Genomic DNA, 20,245 nt, shown 5'->3' with positions numbered 1-20,245 from the left:
TTTTTGTAACAAATGTAGGGGACATTTGTAGCTAATGATGACTCTGATTGTGTCCTGAAGCTTTGAGTTTTGGTGACAGATCCTGTTACAAGCTACCAGAGTGTTCTCAATCCAAGTGGCAGGGGTCTGTGTTTTGGTAGGAGGTATTACCTCAAACCAGCCTGCCTGGCTTTTAATGTGCAGCTTCAGAAACTATGAAATTCATGTTTCTTGTTTGTTCCCTGACATATGTATAAGCTAAGGATGAAACAGAACTATGTTATAGTACTGTTAGTTATTCTGGAAAGAATGCTTTTCATTTGCAAAGCAGATGTCTCATACTTAATTGGAAACAGAATTCTATCTTAGGTTAAGGACAAGGGCAGTTAAGGGAATTGGTCAGTTAAGTGCCCCTGGCAAAGCTGTGTGGGGGAAAAAGACAGAATCTGTCTTTCCTCATACAACAGCAAGGTTATTTTTACTTTTGTCTGAATTAAGTAACATGGAGAATTAAACTTCCATTTCTTTGACCTGTTAGGAAATGAAAGTTTCCTAACTTGATTTTTTGATATTATATTTAAGAAATTTTATTAACTACTCTTTCAACCTGTTTGCTGCACTTCATACCTAGTGACAAAGAGATGATGGAGCTGGTGGGGAAAATGCGTTTCTCTGACATGCCACTAGTGTTTTTTTACTGTATTTTTTACCTGTCACAACAAGGATATACTTATACTGTATATGCTTATAACAGTAAGATCAAGGATGAAACTTAATGGTTTTGTTTTTTGCAGTTCCTCAAGTGCATTGCATGGTGAAGTAAGGTTTCTGAAGACTTGCAGCACATTTTTTCATCTTATCATTCCAGAAAACTAAAATAGTGCAGGCAATACCAACCTTTGCAGTTATGGAAATTTAGTCAACTAAAAGATTTGTTTATTAGTACAAGTGCATAGGTTTGTTTTCTGTCTGTATGTAAATGCTAATGAATACAGAGTCCACATTTGTCTTGTTTGAATGCTACTCACTTTGTTAATTCATCATGTGCTCAAGCAGTTTCTTTTCATCACCATTGGCTTTCTGTCTTTGGTGTCAGAAAGTTCTGCATGCTGAAATCACTTTCTTAATGGAACTGCCTAGAATGATATGATTTTACAGTTTTCAAAATCTGAAAGTAATCCATAGGTACCCTGCTTATGATTTTCTCTTGATAATTGACTCTCTTCAGAGCAGGCTTTTCTCTCTTGCACTGTCACTTCTAGCTGGATCTAGAATAGAAAGTGCACTTTGGTACTTATTATCCCCACTGTTTCTTAGGAGTCTGGGTTAGATCATGGTCCTTGTTCATATTCTGTCTTGGCAAACCTTATCTAATTAGGTATAATTGATTCAGGTGCACAAAGAGATCTGGAAAGATTTTACTGTGGAGGGTGAAGCACTGTTCAAATAACTTTTGGTCTGAGAAGTTTTAAGAGAAAATAGAGTTAGGGTAGTTGAGGCCACAGTGATACTTTTGGTGTATAAAACAATGCACTCGGAATGCACAGTTCATGTGCAACTTCTGTGAGATCCTAACTTTGCAGAAGGGATTAATTCATTATAACTTACTTTTTTATTCATTTTTCAGATTGTTTCATTAAGTATTGAATTTCCTAGGACTGTATCTATGTAGAGTTTATTCAGATGGTAACGAAGCAAACTCTTCCCACAAGTTATTACCAATCAGGCTAGAATCAATTGCTCAGAGCTATAAGATAGTGACCCACTCTTGTCTTTTGCCTTGTTTAGTCACTGTTTGTGCTACTGGAAGAGCTGGGCTCCTGTAAATACCCATCTACAACTTCCTCAGGAAGGGAATTGGTGATGCAGGCGTTGATCTTTTTTTCTCTGATGACAGTTACAGGACCTGAGGAAATGGCATGAGGCTGAGTCAGGGGAGGTTTAGGTTGGAAAAGGTTCTTCTCTCCAAGGGTGATTAGGCACTGAAACAGGCTTTCCAGAGAAGTCCCCCAGCACCAAGCCTTGTCTGAGTTCAAGAAGTTTGGACAACACCCTCGGGCACATGATGTGATTGTTGGGCCTGTCCTGTGCAGGACCAGGAGTTGGGCTTTGATGACCCCAGTGGGTTTTCCCAACTCAAGATATTCTATGATTCTATGAAATTCAGGGAATACTGATTTTCTGGGGCAGATCTTACCTATCCATTTACTAGAAAAGTAATAGACTATTTAACACTTAGTAAAAATTGCATGAATTTTTGCATTATTTAAAGTGCCTGGTTGTCCACGCCTTTTTCATATTAGTGAAATCTCTCAAATGAGAATCTCAGCTGACCTCATTAATAGTTGGGCACCAGGTATCAGGTAGGTGGAAATTTACAACTTGGGAAATTCTAAGAATTACTTTCCTTTATATGTGATTTACCTTAATGCAATGGTAGAAGGGGAAAATGCAGTGATTTGTTCATAGTGCTCTGTTAAACTACTAGAATGTTCAGAAACAGAAATATGTATGAGTATGTATCTAACTCCTTATTGATGGTACTAAGTAGTGCTTAATCTGGATATCCATAGAAAGGGAAAGGCACATACTCCAGCTCCTTCAGTAGTTTAGTGCTTCTTGTTAGCACAAGTCAGCCTTCTGCACTGGCTTGTAACTAGCTGTCCTTTTATAGAGGGCTTTCACTTCCAGGTTTTTGGAGCATCTATGCAAGAGAACCCACTTGTGTTCTGTAATCTGAACAGGTCATAGCTTTTCTCATGCTTGTTAGAGTAGCCCCTCTGACAAGAAAGATTTGGCCACTCTTCTCATCACATTGAGCAGGGGCAGCTTTAGTGCCAAGCTGATAGAGCAATAAACCTCTCTCTCTCTCTCTCTGGACAATGGTCTTCTATATGCAGTCATTTGGGGGCATATCTCTCCTTTTTCTGAAGGTTCTTCTACAGCCTGGATTTAACCAAAATTATTAATTAGATGAGAATGTGAAATCTGTGTTATCTGCCAGATGTGTACTAAAACATTCAAGAAAGGCAGAATAAATAGAGATGAATTAAATAAATTGTCAGAAATTCTTAAATGTAGCCACAATTTTCCTCTTGCTCCTACAGAGGCATATCTTGTCAGTAATGATCATGTGAAAAATTACATCCACACAATGTTATATAACTATGTACAGTCTTCAGAAATTTATGTCTATAATTGCATTTTAGGTTTCAAGACTATAGAAAGCAGCTTTCAGAGAGCTTCCAAGCAGAAAACTGATTATTAATCAAATCTAGCTTCTGCAGCTCCCTAGTTGCTTTCAAATGAACTATAGAAGCACTTTAATGATAATAAATTTTTAAAAAAATTGGCCTGTGCCATTAAAATGCTATAGTGGTAGAACTCACATTCAAGTTACTCTCCTTGGGAAATAAAATGTGAGCTTTTTTCAATAATTGGGCTAAAATTGTGAGCCAGTCTGAGTTGTAGACTGCCTCCTAGCTCTGGAACCTTGGAAAGTCAAACATAGCTGCTGCTTCTGAGCAAGGGTCAGATTGTGTGCTGCTGCTGGGACAGAAAGGGTTACACCACCACCACCATTAGCAGCTGGGGGCTGGTCTGATTCTCTCTCCACCAGAAGTATAGATCTGACTTCTCCAGAGTTTTCTAATCTGTCCCACTTCTTCAGACTGGGAAGCAGTTTTCCTGGTATTTCTGAGAAGTTATGCCTTAGTTCTGAATAACACCCAATGGCATTACTTCTTTGCCATAAAAAAAAAGAGTTTATCAAAAACTGAAATTTTACATTTCCACTCAAGCTTATCATCACCTCTGTGTCTGGAGTGCTTCAGTCTGTGGAAGACTCCAACGTTGAAAGCTACAAGACATTCAAGATCTTGCAAGTGCAAGAATCTTAGAAAAACAAACAGGAACCAGACACAGGCCAGACAGTCACAGAGCCTTTCCTGGAGCTACCAAGCTGGCAGCTTGCTTGGCACTAAGGAATTGTGCAACACTGAAGGAATGCTTTTCCCTACCAGTCACACCAATTCGTACCAATTGAGGAGGAGATGCAAATGAATACAAGGGAATGATATATTTAGCATTGGTAAGACAGAGGTACTTTCTACTACAGGACCCAAATACAAACTAGAAATCAAAAATGTATTTTTTCAGCAAATAGAGAAAAAAGTCTGATCATCGAGTAATTAAGAAGTTTCATAGCAGTTTGCACTGGTGATCTGAAACTAACAGTAACAATAAATGAGGAAAATATGTTAAATGTCTTGTCTACCTCAAATAGAGCCTAGTTTTTCTGATTTTGCATTTTCTTTCATAATTTGTCTTGTTAATAAAAAATTCATTAGATCTTAAACTTGATTTTGCAAAGTGGTAGACAAATAAAACTAATTTTCTTGACTGATATTTTGGTATCTCTTTCTGATTAACAGAAGTCATTCAGAAGTAACTTAAGTTTTGCTGAATCCTGTTCAATGTGATGGTACAGGTGTCTGTTGCTTTTTGGCAGAAGAAACAAATTTTATTCTAAATGAGCTTTAAGTCTTTTTCACACAAGTGTGAAAACTAGAAAAATGGGATGTGGTTACTTTGAGTGCTGGAGTCTAAGTTTGTAGTAAAAATAACAGCAACTGGCATTGTATTGTCATGCCAAAAAACCAAAAAGACTTTACTTAGACCAGTGTGGATCTTTCCTAATTAGTTGTTCAAATAGTGCTTGGAGTAGTGAAGTAAGGAGTTTCCTAGTGGCACAACTAGAAACACCTTGCACAAGACAGAAATGCTGTGCATGTGTTTTCATGCTGCTTTTGCCTAGGCCAAAATAAACACAGACATTTGGCCAAGCAGAATTCTTAAATAGCCCACCAGTAGCAATTTACACCTATGCTGAACTTGCCTTGCTCAGCTGCACCAGGACTACAAAGTGCAAATAGAAAACGTGATCACTCCTGCTCGTGGTACAGGAGCTTGTAGAGCTCTGCACTGCTAAATGTGTGGATTTACCAGAGAGATTACACTGACTAGACACAGAAATAAAACATTTTAAAGCTCTTCTTAACTCCCAGGGCAAACTAATATTCCCTAATGGAGTGTCTAGGGGCAACGTCTTCCTGTTGATTACAGCAATAAGGTCCTTCAGTTGTTTATAGTTAAATGGTTGTTAGAGTAGTATTTTATACTTAATTAAGTAAGTAAATTGCTACTGTTTTGCAGTAGTTTATTGCTCTGCAGGGAGATGTGTGTATGTGTGTACATACAGATATATATATTTTCACCACAACTCTGGAATCTGTCTAGGATCTTTGTTTGGGATTTTTTAAAGCTGATCAGATTTCTCATGGTAAGACTGTTGCCTGGTTTTGGAGTACCACATGAAATACCTATTACAGATTAAATTCTAAATTGTATCTTGACAGGTTTTTATCAAAATGGCTCTTAAAGATGCAAATAACCCCAAAATATGTCAAAAGTGCACACTTAAAAAAAAGTAATTGAACACTACCAAGCCAGAATTGAATTCTGAAATTCTCACAGTGGTAATCTAAAAATAATAGTTTAGATGTACATCATCTTTTTACATTTTATGCTATGTTCCAGCTGGCATGAATTACATAATTTCAATATTGGGACACCTAAATAGATGATAATAGAGGTACCCCATTCAGGTAATCAATCTGCTGCTTCTCTAATATGCTGTTGTAGTCAGAGGAAAACATGTTAGCATCAAAACTCCTATGGAACCAACTTTCAATTCCAATTTTTTTTTCTACTGAAAAGCGCAGGACTGCCCTAATGGGTCGTGTATATAGTGCTGGAGTAGAGGAAGTCCAGGTTGAAATGGTGTATCAGTATACCTCAGCATGATGGCTGTAAGTTCACAGTCATGTCCGATACATGACCATGAAGTGGGCAGTGGAAAAAATGGTTGGTAGTGCCTAGGTGTGTGCTTTGTGACCTGTTACAAACACTAATTTGGAACACTTTTCATCTGTGCAGGACTGCTACTTCATAACAATCTACAGACATCCAGGAATGTTGGTTTTCTGGTTTCCTTTGTGTATCCAAGAAGATTCTGCACCAGCAAAAGTCTTCAATGTTGTAGGACATTCTTTCAATTCAATCCCCAAGGTGTAGATCTGCAATTTCTATGGTGTTGCCATGGTCTGGTGCTAGGATGTTTCTTCTGGAGCCATCTCTGTCCTGATGTGTTTACAATACAGGGAAAGCTGCACTTTCACTTCTCCCTACACACTTAGCAATCCTTCCCCATATGCTTTAACAGTGGTATTAGAAAAACAACTCAATTACATGGCACCCTGATGTGACTGCATGCTGCTTTCTCACGTGGTTGGAAAGCCAGAGAAACTAATGAGTGGAGGAAAAATGATAGAGGGCAAGGAAAGAGGAAAACCTGTGTGTATAAAACTAACTTGATTTCTTCATTTCCAATGTATTGATGTTAGGCTTTTGGCTACTGACTACTTGCTAATGCTGCTTGTTGTGCTTTAAGAGGACTTGAGTCCACTGAAGAATTATTTTTGTTCCATGATGGCACTTGAGGGAAAAGTGGGGGGAGTACTTTCAAATAGATGTCATCCATCACAATACCAGCATTTAATAGAGAAATATTCTGCACTTAGGAAGGAATTAATGTGCCGATGTAGTGGTTTCTGTATATATTTTTTCATAATTTAATTTCGTTTATGCACCTACACAGTAGGGAGAGATTCTCAAGTGGACCAGGTGTAGCAAATGTATTTGTGCCTGCTGTGCACAAGGATTTCAAGTAGTTTCCATACTAGTCAAGGGTGTTTTAGGAGATGCTGAACAGGTTTCTGGCCTAATAACGGAAAGTACAATGAAGGTGGTGCACAAAGTCCCAGACCTGGTTCATAAGCAGTACATTTGGGATGCATCCATGTTTTTCTGGAGAGACAGGGAAGATGAGGGCAGAGGGTTGCACCCTCTGTAAAATGAGCAGCTGGAGTGTATGGAGCTCTTGGACTGACAATCAGACTGGCTGAGAATGCTAAAGATCAGAGGGTGACAATGGTGGATTACAGGCCAGCTATTCTTGATGAAAGTTGATTAAAATAGCAGCTCTGTGACATCTATGGGTCACAGACACTGATTCTTGGGGAGGAGTGAATCTTCCTGCCAGCTGGATGAGTAACGTGGTGGGATGGAAACAATCCAGCAAACTTCAGGAAGCTTTCTTAGTAGATATCCTGGGTGTTGCACTAATGGATGTCCAGTAACAATGAAAAATTGTCTAGGAATGTGAGAATGGCAACCCTGGCTGTAGTCATGGTCATACAATGGAGCTCAAGATCCTGAAGGGAGTTAGTATATCAAGTCTCTGGACTTCAGAGAGCAAACTTTGGCTTATTTATGGAACTGGTAAATGGGAGGCAGTTTTGAAAAGTGAAGGAAGCCTAGGAAGGCAGGAAGATTTTAATGGAGCCTTTTCCTAATGCAAGAGTGACACATCCAAGTAGGAGGAAATGATGTTGATGAATTGGGATACCAGCTACACTAAGTGGGGAACACCTGACTGAACTTCATGGTGAAAATATCATGGTGGAAGCATGAACAGGTTATAGTGAAAGAGTTACAGAAATATCAAAGCATGTAGGGAAGGGTGTAGACATACACAAGGGCTTGTGGAATCTGATGTTGCTCTCAGAAACCTCTGTTAACAGTAAGGGGCTGGACAAGGACCACAAAGAGCTGTTGAGTGTGAGCACAGGTAAGGCTGATGTACTCAGAGCTGCCTGTGCCTCGACCTGAACTGTGCACTTGGAGGCAAGATTGGAGCAAGTGAAGAGCTACCAGCAGTGGATGAGCATCAAGAGAGGGATTCTTCTGAGAACTTGACCTGGACAAATCAGGCTGGGCTGGGGTTCTGGGCTGTGTCTAAAGGTGCTGAGAAAGCTGATGCCTTGAGAGCAGCTGCTCTCTGTGCCATCAAGCCCTACCAAATGTTTGCCATCTTTGATAAAATGTAGGCATTTTCAGGCATGGGGATGGTAGTTGATGGCACTGGCTCCTGTGCTATTTTTGTATGTGCTTAAGACTCTGTAATCTGGTGGGTAAAAAGCTCATTGCATAGCTGGGGTCAGAAAGTTGCAGTTAAATGGGTTGCACTTTGCCTGCAGGACAGAAGCAAGTGGGAGCCTCTTGTATTTTAACATGTCTTTCAAGGACCTAGAGGAGATGACAGGATCCACTGTTGCCATGTTTGCACATGGCTGCATACTGAGGTGTGATCAAGCAGCTTCAGGGCTGGGCTGCTATCCAAAAGGAACTGGGCAGGCTCAAGAACAAGCCAGCATGAACTTTTGAAATTTAACAAGGACAAACATTCAGCCTCTGGGAAGGGAGGGTACCTTGCAGAGATTCAGGCTTGGGACTGCCTGTCTGGGTAGCAGCTCTCTTGCAAAGGCTGCAGGCAAGCTAGTAGGCAGCATGACTACAGCCAACAAAGATAACAGCATGCCAGTAGCTTGGAAAAAGTGACAATCCACAGCTATTTGGCACTCACTAGGGCTCTTGTAGATCACATACTGTGTCCAGGTATGTCATTCCCCTCTCAGAATCCAGTGCCAAAAAGTTGTTGACGAGCTGGGACAAACTCAGTGGCCAGCCAACAAGGCCAGGGATGGAGTATGTCCTACAAGGAGAGGCTGAGGGAGCTGAACTCAGTTGACCTGGAGCTGCTTGGAAGGGACAGCAATGGCTCATCTGGTCCAACCTCCCTGATCATGCAGGGTCATCCCAGAGCACATGGCACACGATTGAGTCCAGATGGTTTTTGAAAATCTGCACTGAGGGAGACTCCACAACCTCTGTGAGCAATCCATTGCAGTGTGTGGTCACGTGCACAGTAAAAAAGTTCTTCCTCATATTCAGGTGGAACTTCCTGTGTGACAGCTTCTGTCCATTGCCTCTTGTCCTAGTTGTTGGCATCACAAAGAAGAGCCTGGCTCCATTCTCTTCACACCCACCCTTCAGATATTTTATACACATTAATGAGCTCCCCTCTCAGTTGCCTCTTCTTGAGGCTGAACAGGCCCAGCTCCTCAGCCTTTTGTTGTAAGAAAGATTCCCCAGACCCTTGACCAACTTTTGAAAAGGAAATCTTGTGAAACAGAAAAGAAAGACTTACAAACACTCTGTAATGGAGATACGATCAAAGGAAATGCAATTGAAAAAATCCCCAAAGAACCAGAAAATTGGGACATTTAGTGACTACAAGAAAATGCACCAGGATTACATGAGGTGCAGTGCAAAGGACCAAAACATGCCAAAACTAACCTCATAGATGTTACAAAAGGAGGGAAAAAATCAAGGATGAAGACAGACTTTGAGGGGAAGATATGAGTGACATGGCATGGATACTGGAAAAAAAAGAAATCTTTGCCAAAGTGAAAGCCATCAAAAGGCATGGGATGCCATGAACTGCAGGGACATGGACCAAAGCTTGCCCAATTGATCCCCATTGAAATCCTGTGAAACAGAAAAGAAGGACTTACAAACACTCTGTAAAGGAGATATGATCAAATGAAATGCAATTGAAAAAACCCAAAACACCCAGAAAATTGGGATATTTACTGACTACAAGAAAATGGACTGGGATTACATGAGGTGAAGGGCAAAGGACCAAAACATGTCAAAACTAACCTCACACATGTTGCAAAAGCAGGAGAATACTGAAAAAGCATAGATACTGAAAAAAAGGGTAAATGCCATCAAAAGGCATGGGATGCCATGAAGTACAGGGACACGGACCAAAGCTTGCCAAATTGATCCCCATTGAAATCACAAGATTTTGTTTCCCTTCCCGAAAGGAAATCTGTCTGCTGGACCTCCAGAAGCTCCATTTCTGTCTTGTACTGAGGAGCCCAGAACTGGATGCAGCACTGCACATGTGGCCTCCCTAGGGCTGAGCAGAGGCAGCATCACCTCCCATGACCTTCTGGCCATGCTTGTCCTGATGCATCCCAGGATTCCCTTGGCCCTCTTGGCTCCACAGACACACTGCTGGCTCATCGACAGCTTGTTGTTCCCCAGGACCCCCACGTCCTCCTCTGCTGGGGCTGCTTTCCCTAGGTTGGCTCCTAGCCCCTACTGGTGCGTGGGTTTATTCCTCCCCAGGTGCACGACCCTGCATTTGCCACTGTTGAATTTGAGATGGTTCTTCTCTGCCCAACTCCCCAACCTATCGACGTCCCTCTGAAAGGCCGCACAATGCTCCGACGTATCAGCCACTGCTCCCAGTTTGTATCATGAGCGATGACGGGGGAGTACAGGGGAGCTGGGCCGGGGCTGAGGGGGGCAGTGCGTGAGGGACTTCCCGCGGAGCAATCCGCCTTCGGGCTGTGCCGCCGGAGCGGGCGGGAAGCGCGGCTGCCCGGTCCCTGCGAGCCTCGGGCTGGGCACGGGGCTCTCGCCGCCGCTCGGAGGAAGAGGAAGTGGCCGCGGCCCCCGGCCGGGCCGAGCGGGAGCGGAGCCGCCGCCCCGGGCTGCGCCGCGCAAACTTTGTGCCGGCCGGCGGGGCCGTGTGGCGGCGCGGCGCTGCCCCGGCACCTCCCCGTCTCGGAGGCGAGGGGGGAGCGGCCCCGGAGCGCGGCGGGCGGGCACGGGCGACAGCCGGAGTAGGAGGAGGAAACGCTGTCAGCGGGGCGGGCCGTCTCCGCCCGCCGGGCATCCTTCAGCACCACCGGGCTGCGATTCGCCCGCTGCCTGCCCCAGGTACTGCCGCGCACCCCACCGGCTCGGCGGGCAAACTTGGTGAGGGGGCGGGAGGGGGTTGCTGCTGGGCAGGGTCTGCGCGCCGGAGCGGGGAAAGCCGTTCCGGGGCTGCGACTCGTCGTGGTCCTCTGGCTCCCGAAGTTCGGAGCGGGGCGCGGGCTGGCCGGCGTGCCCGGGCTCGGAGGGGCTGCTGGAGCCCGGCGAGGGGGGGCACTGCCTGCCGCCCGCTCCCCGGCCGGGTTCCGGGCTGTGCAGCTGCTCCTGAGGGTCCGCTCGCTGCGGTCCTGCCCAGGGGCCGGAGGGGAGCCCGCCGGGAGGGCGGCAGGGCTGGCGGGCGGCGCCGTCCTGTCAGCCCATGGGTGCGGAGACTGCCGGGCTCCGCCGGGCTGCCTGCGGCCGGGGCAAACCGGGGACGGCATCGCCGGCAATCCCTTGCAGCCTGCGGGATGGTTATTTGCGTCCAGCCCCCGGCGCGGTGAGGCAGAGCCGGGAGAGGAGGGAGCTCTGAGGGGAGCCGGGTGAGCGCCCGCCTGCCCGCCCAGCCCGGCGCCGCTCCTCACATGCCGGGCACCTGGAGGCGGCGGTGCCGTGCCATCGTGTGGCTGGCTGGGGTCTGGGATTTTACAGTCGCTGTTTTCCAATTTTATTGCCTTTTCAAGTTCTTGATGTTGTTTCAGCACGGTTTTCTTAAAATGTAAAGAGGCAGTGGTTCAGCGTTTTTATGTCTGAGTGTGAAATATATCTCTCTTCTCTCTGGTTTGTCTAAATTCTTGTTAAAACAGCCTCTTCTTACAGCCTGTGTATTTCTAGAAAAGGGGAATTTAGTTGAATGGACTTTACAGTTCTTCTTTGATACTTTCGGCTTAGTAAAATAATTAATGGGAGACATTTGTTCTCCATTACGCCTGAGCGTGCTTCCCTCCGGAGCGCTCCCGGCTCGGAGCGGAGAGCGAGCTGAGCCAGGGGCTGCTGAGTGCCAGGACAGGGAGCGGGGCTGGAGTCCTGGTAGGGGTGGCTGTTGTGCTAAAGAGGATGCTGTATTTAAAATAATAAAAATATAACTATACCTGAAAGAGTGTTTTCAGCCAAAGTTTGGAAGCTGTGGTCTGATTGTATACTGCTTCAATTTTAGCTCCCTTTAAAAAAATTTATTTATTTATTTATTTTGTAGGAGAATAACCTTATCAAGATGTAGCTGGCCTCTAGCTTACAAGGGGAGATCTTTTTATACATCTGCTTTTATATTTTATTTTTAATAAATCCAATCTATTTCAGGTCCTGGTATTGAATAACAAGTTAGTGGCAGTAACCCTTTTTTTCACAATGCTAGTGGTCACATATGTGTATTTAATTTCTGTTTTTTCTAGGGTAAAAGTAAAGTCTCAGAATGAAGGGTTATTTTAGGAATCTAGCTTAACCTCAAGTAAGTTACATTAGACAAGGGGCTTTCCACCTCTTGAATGTTGGCATTCCCCGGTCTGAGAATGAAGCATGAAATGAGTATATACAGCTGTGATTAAATACCCTAAGGGAGTTCTGAGCTGTGGTACTGGGAAACACAAATACCATATTGGGTATAATGAACTGGCCTCAGCCTCTGTGGTGGAAAATCTGGGGTCACAGACTTGTGAACAATTAAAATCAAAGTTGATGAAGTCTCTATTTGAAGTAAGTAAAAAATATTCACATAACTACTATTCCATCCCTATCTTCATGTGAGATCCCAGAGCTTCACACCTTGCACTAGTGATCTACTTTACTTTTTGCCTTCATCAGGTGGCTGGGGTTGTACTCATAGGCAAACTAGCAAAAGGCAGTAAACACAGGACTGTCAAGTCTGTAGTTTTGTGTTTTACTGTGGTTTTACTCACTGTCGTCAAGCAGCTGTGCATACATTGTAATATGCATCTGTTTCTTATGCCTGTTCGCTGTGGGGTTAACTTTGAAAGAAAGTTGGATTCATATCTAATTCCTGTGGATACTTTTGTCACTTTTTAAAATCTGATTTCTCTTTATGTTCTTGATAGCAGTACTCTTTCTTAGCATCCGGTAGTCTCCTCCTGTCGCATGGAGGCAACTTGCTTGAACATTTGCACATGGTATTTTGGCATAAATTTACCTGTGCATTGTTCATTGACATTAACACTTTGTTATCTTGACCAGAAATGCGCTGCCTAAAAGTATTTTGTAGAAAGATGTGGTATTATCTGAATCTTTTGCTTTACTGGAAGATGGTGTTGTGGTACCAGCAAGTGTTAAATATCTTGGATGAATGTTACAGGGTGGTGTGGGAAGCAGGGGTCTCCCACCAGCCTGCTGTTCCTCACATTGCCCCCGCTGCTAGCACAACGCTTGCCTTATTCCTGCACCTCTTCTCTCCGATCCTGCTTGCTCCTCTTCCTCCCCCCCAGCTGCTCACGTACACACACACCCACGCAGCCCAGCTCTGTTTCCCTCGAGGGGTTTCAGTGTGGCTGGTGGCAGGGAGCACACAGAGGTGGCCTGGTGACTCGCAGGCCCAGGGCCAGCACAGGGCACGGTAAGCGTGTCATGTGGGGCAGCAGAGTCGAGCCTCAGCCGTGATGTGAACTCTGCAATGAGAACAATAGCACCTAATAAGAGTTTGTTGAAATCATGTTATCATGCTGGCGTGTTATTTGACATGCTGCATGCTAGTGCTGGGCTTTCTTTGTAACTTGTGTTTACAAGACCTGTCAGGGTAGTCTGTTCTAACTTTACTGAATCCGTATCATAGTTATCCATGTATTACTTTGCTTTCTTCCTGAAGCTTAGAAACTCTGGAAACTAGACCAGCAATTGTCTTAATTGGCCAAATTCTGTTTTTCTCTGTTTTTTCTGTGTAGTCAGTACATTTTCTTGTCTCCCTGGGAGACAGTACCAAATCTGATGAAATAGTTCGGTTTTTAATTCTAGCAATTGGGGCTGCAATTCATCATGACAGGTCTTCCAGAGGTCTTGGTATGAATCCAGATTAGTCCTGATTTGTGTTCTGCTTCTGTTGAGTTGTGGTATCTTTGGCTTCCACAGCTTGCCTTGGCTTCTGGCATGTTTCATTTTATGCTGGTGTTTCTTGATCCGAGACTGTTCCTCTGCTGAACTTTGTTCCTGTCTCTTAAGCTCTCTGCTTATTCTACATTTCCTTCTTTGTTAGGTAGTTCATCTCACTGTGTCTGGAAACCTTCTTATGAATTCTCTTGTCACTCCTTGGGTTCCTAGTTCTGCAGATACTCATATTGTAGTTTAAACATGTTCCAGACCTCCCCTGTACATCCTCCAGTTGCTCATTCCTGTTCATCTTACTAATGAATTCCTTAGTTTTTGAGATTTGCTTTTTGAAATTGAAAACCTTAACTGCAGATTTACTTGGGTTGCTCTGCAGTTTAATTTAAATCAAATCAATCATAAAGGATAAATCTGGGATTATTCTTTCACCAACCTTCTTAGAAGCTGAGATTTAGTTATCAGCCTCAAGTCTAAAATCCTGACAGCACTGGTCAAATTCATAGATACGTGGTGAAAAAAAAATTGGTCAGCTGTAACATCTGACAATAGATGGGACTGATTTATGGTAATTGTTCCTTGTATCTTTTTCAGAAGTTTTTCAGAATGTTTGAAATTGTTTGGTAAACATTAGTTACTTAAGCACAGATCCCTCCATACAAATAAAAATTATTGCATTATTTATTGAATATATGCTTACATATCTTCCTGCATGGTAATACTATTGAAAAAATAAACGACTGAGTGGGTATCTGTGAGTAAGGAATTTCCTTCTTAGGTGGTGTAATCTCACAAAAACCTGTGCAGGGTGGGAAAAATGAGAAGTCAGAAGCATGGCTCTTTTCTGGGGACTGACAAAGGATCATCCTGGCATCCTAATCTGCTTTCTTTGTTTACCTGTACACCCAGTTTGCCAGGTCTGCTGTTTTTAATTCTCTGCTTTGGTTATGCTGGTTTTTTGCCTTGTTATTCTTCCTCTGCTTCATTGCTTTAACTATGCTAGGAAAGGGACTCGACTGCAATTTGCAAGCACTCTCAGGGTTTGTTTGGAGCTGAGTGGGGGACTGAACACTCTGGTGTTTCCTAGACTGAGAAGGATGCAAGAATGAAGTGACCACATGCCAGCAAGTGAACTGAGCATGAAGTGCTTATTATTTTGAAAATGGAAAGGTCAGGATTGCAGGAGTGAGGGTTTAAGAAAATAAGCATGTCTCATTACTGCACAACAAATGTGAAGTCCTGCAATTATTTGTAAATGCCTTCCAGCATCCCTGTGAGGTACCTAAGTATTACCCATGGAAGGAAGAATGAAGATGAAAGGTCTTAACCAAAATCAAGAGAGAATAACTGTTAATACATTGCAGTTATCTTGTTTTCCAGCTGCTGCATTCATCAGTAAGAATACTATATTCTATATTTTGTGCAAAGAACATTAGCAGTAACCTAGGATATGTATTTTAAAAAATAAATTAATTCATGATAAAGCTTTCAAAATACATTCACTAGTCCTGGCCCATAAATGCTTTAAATATGTTAACGCAAGCAAGCTTGCTCTCACTAATTTTGCTTAAAAACAAGCTGACAAGCATTAATTTTCCATACAGCGTGTTTTCCTGGGATGCCATTGTAAGTACTAAAATTACCTTGTTCCTATTTCAGCTGGTAGTGTATTTCACTTACACGTTTGCTAGAATGTTCAGTCTAATGCTGTATACTTAGCAGTTGACTCTAAGATTATAAGTATTTAAAATGATTGTTTTGGAATTATTTTCAAATCATCCCTCTTAGTAGTCATTGACATTATGCATTGATTAGTTGAAATAAACTATTTAGCCAATATGTACTTAGTTGATAAGCATCCCTTAAATTACTTATTCTGGTAATCTATTCAAGCTTCCATTAGCCATGTGGTTCTGTTACATTTCAGTGCAATTTTCATTATTATTCCTTGGAGATAAATTGTTAAGGATTTTCATGAAAGGATGGATCAATAAATCAGAAGATTAGCCTCATTTATTCCCCAGTATACCCCCCAAGTGAAAATCAGAGAGAAGGCAAGGGTTTTTTTGTTTTCCCTTCTTTTCTTTGTGCTCTTTTTCTTCTGAAAGGGAATCCTGGGCTCTGAATCACTGTTAACAAGAAAATAAGTTGTTAGCTACATGGTATTATTTTATCCTTTCTCTTTTCTAATTCTGAAGTTGTTGTATTTCATCTATTTTGAACACACACTAGCTACCCAAGAAAGCAAATTCAGGCTGCAAGAGGGTATTTTAGCAAAGGTGAGGTTCAGAAATCATCAGTTGAGAACCTGACACATCTCTAAAAGAGCTGTAAGAATTCCTATGATACATTCAAGATACATTCCTTGTCATGGATCACAGAGGTGATTAAAAGTGGAAATACTGCTGGCTTTTTTTTTTTTCTCTTGCTGACTACAATTTGTTGTATTTTTTTTTTAATTTGGTTTTTTTCCATGGCAAAGGATGGTACTGGTTTCAATAAAACTTATACTGAGGAGCATTCAGGGTCAGGTCATTTGACATGCTGGGATGGGTTTCACCAGGTACAGGTACAGCACCTGCACCTCCAGATGCTCCCCAGAGCTCCTCTGCTCCTAAATACATAATGCAGGACCCTACTGGGGAGGAGGAGGTGGCAGCAAGAGGTTTGTTCTGCAGCTTGTGAGTTGGGAGTTTGTTTGGGATGTTCAAATCCTGGGTTAGATTTTGCATTGCTTGCAGAAGCAAGCTGCTCCTTGCCTAACCAGTGAGGGCCTTTGCTGGCCTTCACAAGAGAAACTAAGGAATGAATTGACTACAGGCTTTGCTGTTGTTCTGCAACTCAGCATACCTTCTATTCTTGATGCTTTGAAGAGTTAAAGTGAAGATGCAGACTAAAAAAGCCCAATCTGTTGTGAGATTTGGGTTTCAGTTCTGGTTTTATCATCATGTGGCTGAACACATGAACAGTTTGAGATCAACAAGATCATAGAGCACATGTAAGATTAATTTGCAATCTAAGTGAGTTTGTGGACAGAATTAGTTTTTCTGGCATATGTAATTGTAAAAGCCCATAGCTAAATCATAATTTTAGGGGTTAATGTTCTTCATTAAATGTTACTTTTCCAGGGTTTTTTTTTCTAAGTATAGAACTTCTGAGTTGATAATTAATTTCTGCATTAATGAAAAAGAAAATGTTTATCTTAGAACCTACTGCAGAGCAAAAAGAATTTGAAAATTTGGCAGTGTCTTTGAAGGATTGTTTTTCAATTTGCTAAAAAGTGAATATTAGTGATAATGTTTTGGTTTAATATGAATAAAAGTGGAATTCACATGCAGGTATAGAAAGGATAAGTGTATGTAGTACAGTTACCTTAAGTGTGTCTTATAGCAAACTAATACACCTGATAATGTGCATGGGAGTGAGTTTAGATTACTTGGAATGCATGCAGCAGTGATGAACATTTCTTACAGCACTCTTTGATAACTGCAATGTAGAAAATGAAGAAGGTGAATAATGTCCTGTTGACAAGTAGATTTGTAAGTGAAAAGCAAGGAGATACTTTCAGATGATGGTGGGAAGACTAAACAGCACTAACTTTGCTGTGAATGAAAGGAAGAAGGTAATAACTGTTAAAAACTGATGTTAAAAGCCATTGAAAGGTTATAAAGCAAGCTGTCCCAGAAGGACATTTGTGGGATAACTTTGAGCAGAATCTGGTGATTGAGTGTTGACTTGTCATGCACACATCATCAGTATATTTGAGAAAACTTTTAAGAATTCCTACCTCTGTGGAATTATTTTCATACTTAGAGTCCTCTATTAAAATAGGAACTTAATTTTTGAAGATTTGTTTTCTACTGGTGTAGCACTTGTATTCTAATTACTGTGGAAAAGATTTTGATGTTGTGAAACCTAATTTTTGTCCTCTGATCCCTCATTTTTTTCAGGTGAAAGCATCCTTTTTCATCATCCTTTTCCATATGCCTGCTTTAAGTAACACAACTGCCTATACTTAGCGAAATGTGAGGAAGCCTTTATCCTCAAGGATACTGTTTGATGTTTTAGCTAAACAGCACAAAGGTGAAAATCAGTCTTCTAGGAAGCAGTGACTCAGGGAATTAGTAACAAAAAAAAGTGTGTTTTCAGTCCATTCCCAGGTGGGCAGGTAGCTCATGCTGAATGACTTGTGGCTGTCTCTGTTTGCAGGGGTCATTGCTCACATGGGTAGTGAGGGTGGAGGAGTTTTTCTCCAAAGGGCTGAGAAAATGTTTGCTGGAGAGGCACAGGAGAGTGTCTGTGGCTGCTGCTGGAAGTGCAGGCTTTTATTTTTTAGTACTTTCACCCCAGTTTGGGAAAGAATGCAAAACACTGTGTGATGTGAAATGCAGAGTCCCCAAGGCCTCCTTCTGCAGCCATCACTGTCTAAGAGTCCTGTGGATTTCAGACTGTTTGTTATTTGTACAACTAAAGGTTGCAGGCACTGCAGCGGAATGACCTCTGAAATGGAATTTTTTTCCTTACAAAACCCTGTGTACTTATGATGTGTAAGAATTACTGGGCAATCGCTGAAACAAGAAATTTAGTACACTTGCTAACACTTATTGCTATTTTAATTCATCCTTAGCACAAGTATGCTGCTAGATGTGTTCCATTATAGCTCATGGAAAAATACCTGGTGTCTTGTTAGGCTCATTAATATGCAACACATGTTTATGTATTAAAATAAATAACATTTTAGACTGAGGCAAATAAACTGCACAGGCAAAAGAAGAAACTGCTGTGTAAATGAATGAATAATCTTTTAATGGTAATAGTTGTCATTACAAAAAAAAAAGGTGGAAAGTATCACTTTGGGAGCATAAAAAGATCATGAGGATTTTTAACTTTAAATTCCAAATTAAAAAAAAATGAGTCTGCAAACCTCGATTTCATTGATAGCAATTGTTAAAGTAGTTTTTACCTTTCCTTCAAAATAATCGGGGAAAGTTGTTTTCTGCTGGATGAATCCACCAAATATTGAGACTTCAGGAATACAAAATTCATCACATCAGCCTGTTTTCTCAATGCTAGAGGTCTTTGTAGCAAATGTTTTTTCTGCTTCCTGGTTCTGTGTGATCAAATATTTACTGTGTTACTTTTTTCAAGTTTGATGTGTTGTTCAGTCCTATTTTGATATATTTATTAGAGACTTTGCAGGAAGGTGTAGGTGTGCATTTATGGACTTCGCACATGATAAGAAGGTGGGTGGTATTGCTGAGCCCTGAAAAACTTTCAGCTCTGTCTTCCAGGGGTGCTGGAGAATGGGGTGAGGCTGTTACTGAGCACTAGAAGCACAAAGGAATAGAAAAAAGTTACGAGAGATGAGCTGGAAACTTCTCAGTTAGTTATGTTGGATAAAAATAAGGAGAAACAGATTCTTTGTCTGCTAGGAAGTTGACAGTAAACTGTGAATGTGATGATTCAGCTGTGAATGATGATTTTAGGTGCAGTAGGTGTATTATTTGCACTAGAGACAGGGAAGCATGAATGTTATTTTCATCAGCCTTGTTAAGATCTCATTTTGAGCATATGGCCACCTGTGTTCATGTAGAGAAATGAGAAGTGATGCAAATGAGAGTGAGTGGGGTGATGAAGGGACCACAGATCCTGTCTAGGAAATGGCAGAAAAGGCAGAATGCATTTATCATAGCAAAATACAGCAAGAGATTTGGGAACTATTAATAAGAATGATTTTGCAAGGAAGTATGAGGAAGGAACAAAATTTATAAAAGTTAAACCACAGTATAAATAAAAGTGTAGGTAATTTTCTGCAAGTGGTTTCCAAATACCTTGGGGCTGTATATTTGCCTAACTTTGTAAACTCCTGGGGGATGGAGCTGTGACATAAGCTGACGAGCAGCTCTGTGGAGACGGCGAACCTGAGCAAGGTTTTCATTCTCTGCTTTAGGTTTCTGAATGTCAGGGTAAAGGCAGCTCTGATCTGTGCCTGAGCTTTCTCAGGTGCTCACTGCTGTGTGTCACAGCTGGCAGGGGCTGTGGCACTGACCTTCCTGGTGCTCCATGCAGTGTGTTCACACTCCACGGATCCCGTGCCTTTGAGCATCTGGGGGAGCCACTCTCTGTTACTGGGGGTTTATTCTGCATTTCCCTCCCTGTTCTCAGAGCATGACTTTATCTGTGTAGGCGGTGGCAGGATGTTAGGTGGGTTGTGATGAAAAACCTCAGGTGCCTACCTGACGTGTCTTCACACTTTTGATTTTTGTACTTGATGCTGGTTGAAATAATTTGTCTGAGCCCCACCAGTGTTGTTGAGAGGAATTTGAGGGTTTGGATCACCTGAATGTTTTCAGCAAGCAATTCTTCCATTCTTTCATACCCAGATGAGCTATAATGTGCAGGATATTGAGAAACATTTAATGTGTAGCCGGAATGGTTGTCAGGAATAATCCTTTAAAATGTTGTGGGCTGGCAGCTTATTAAAGAGAAC

At 42.0% G+C, this 20,245-nt stretch overlaps 1 protein-coding gene across 1 annotated transcript in view; it reads left to right on the top strand.

Moving 5' to 3' along the window:
- The first annotated feature begins 10,608 nt into the window (after positions 1-10,608).
- Positions 10,609-20,245, top strand: part of RFTN1 (raftlin, lipid raft linker 1) — a 94,219-nt gene continuing 84,582 nt past the window's right edge. Inside the window, exon 1 of the mRNA XM_063154101.1 lies at positions 10,609-10,734. The gene's annotated coding sequence lies outside the window, so the exon portion shown is untranslated. The remainder of the gene's footprint in view (positions 10,735-20,245) is intronic.

The sequence above is a fragment of the Melospiza melodia genome, chromosome 1 (assembly GCF_035770615.1).
Source record: "Melospiza melodia melodia isolate bMelMel2 chromosome 1, bMelMel2.pri, whole genome shotgun sequence".
Taxonomy (NCBI): Eukaryota; Metazoa; Chordata; class Aves; order Passeriformes; family Passerellidae; genus Melospiza; species Melospiza melodia.
This window is presented reverse-complemented; position numbering and strand designations above follow the sequence as displayed.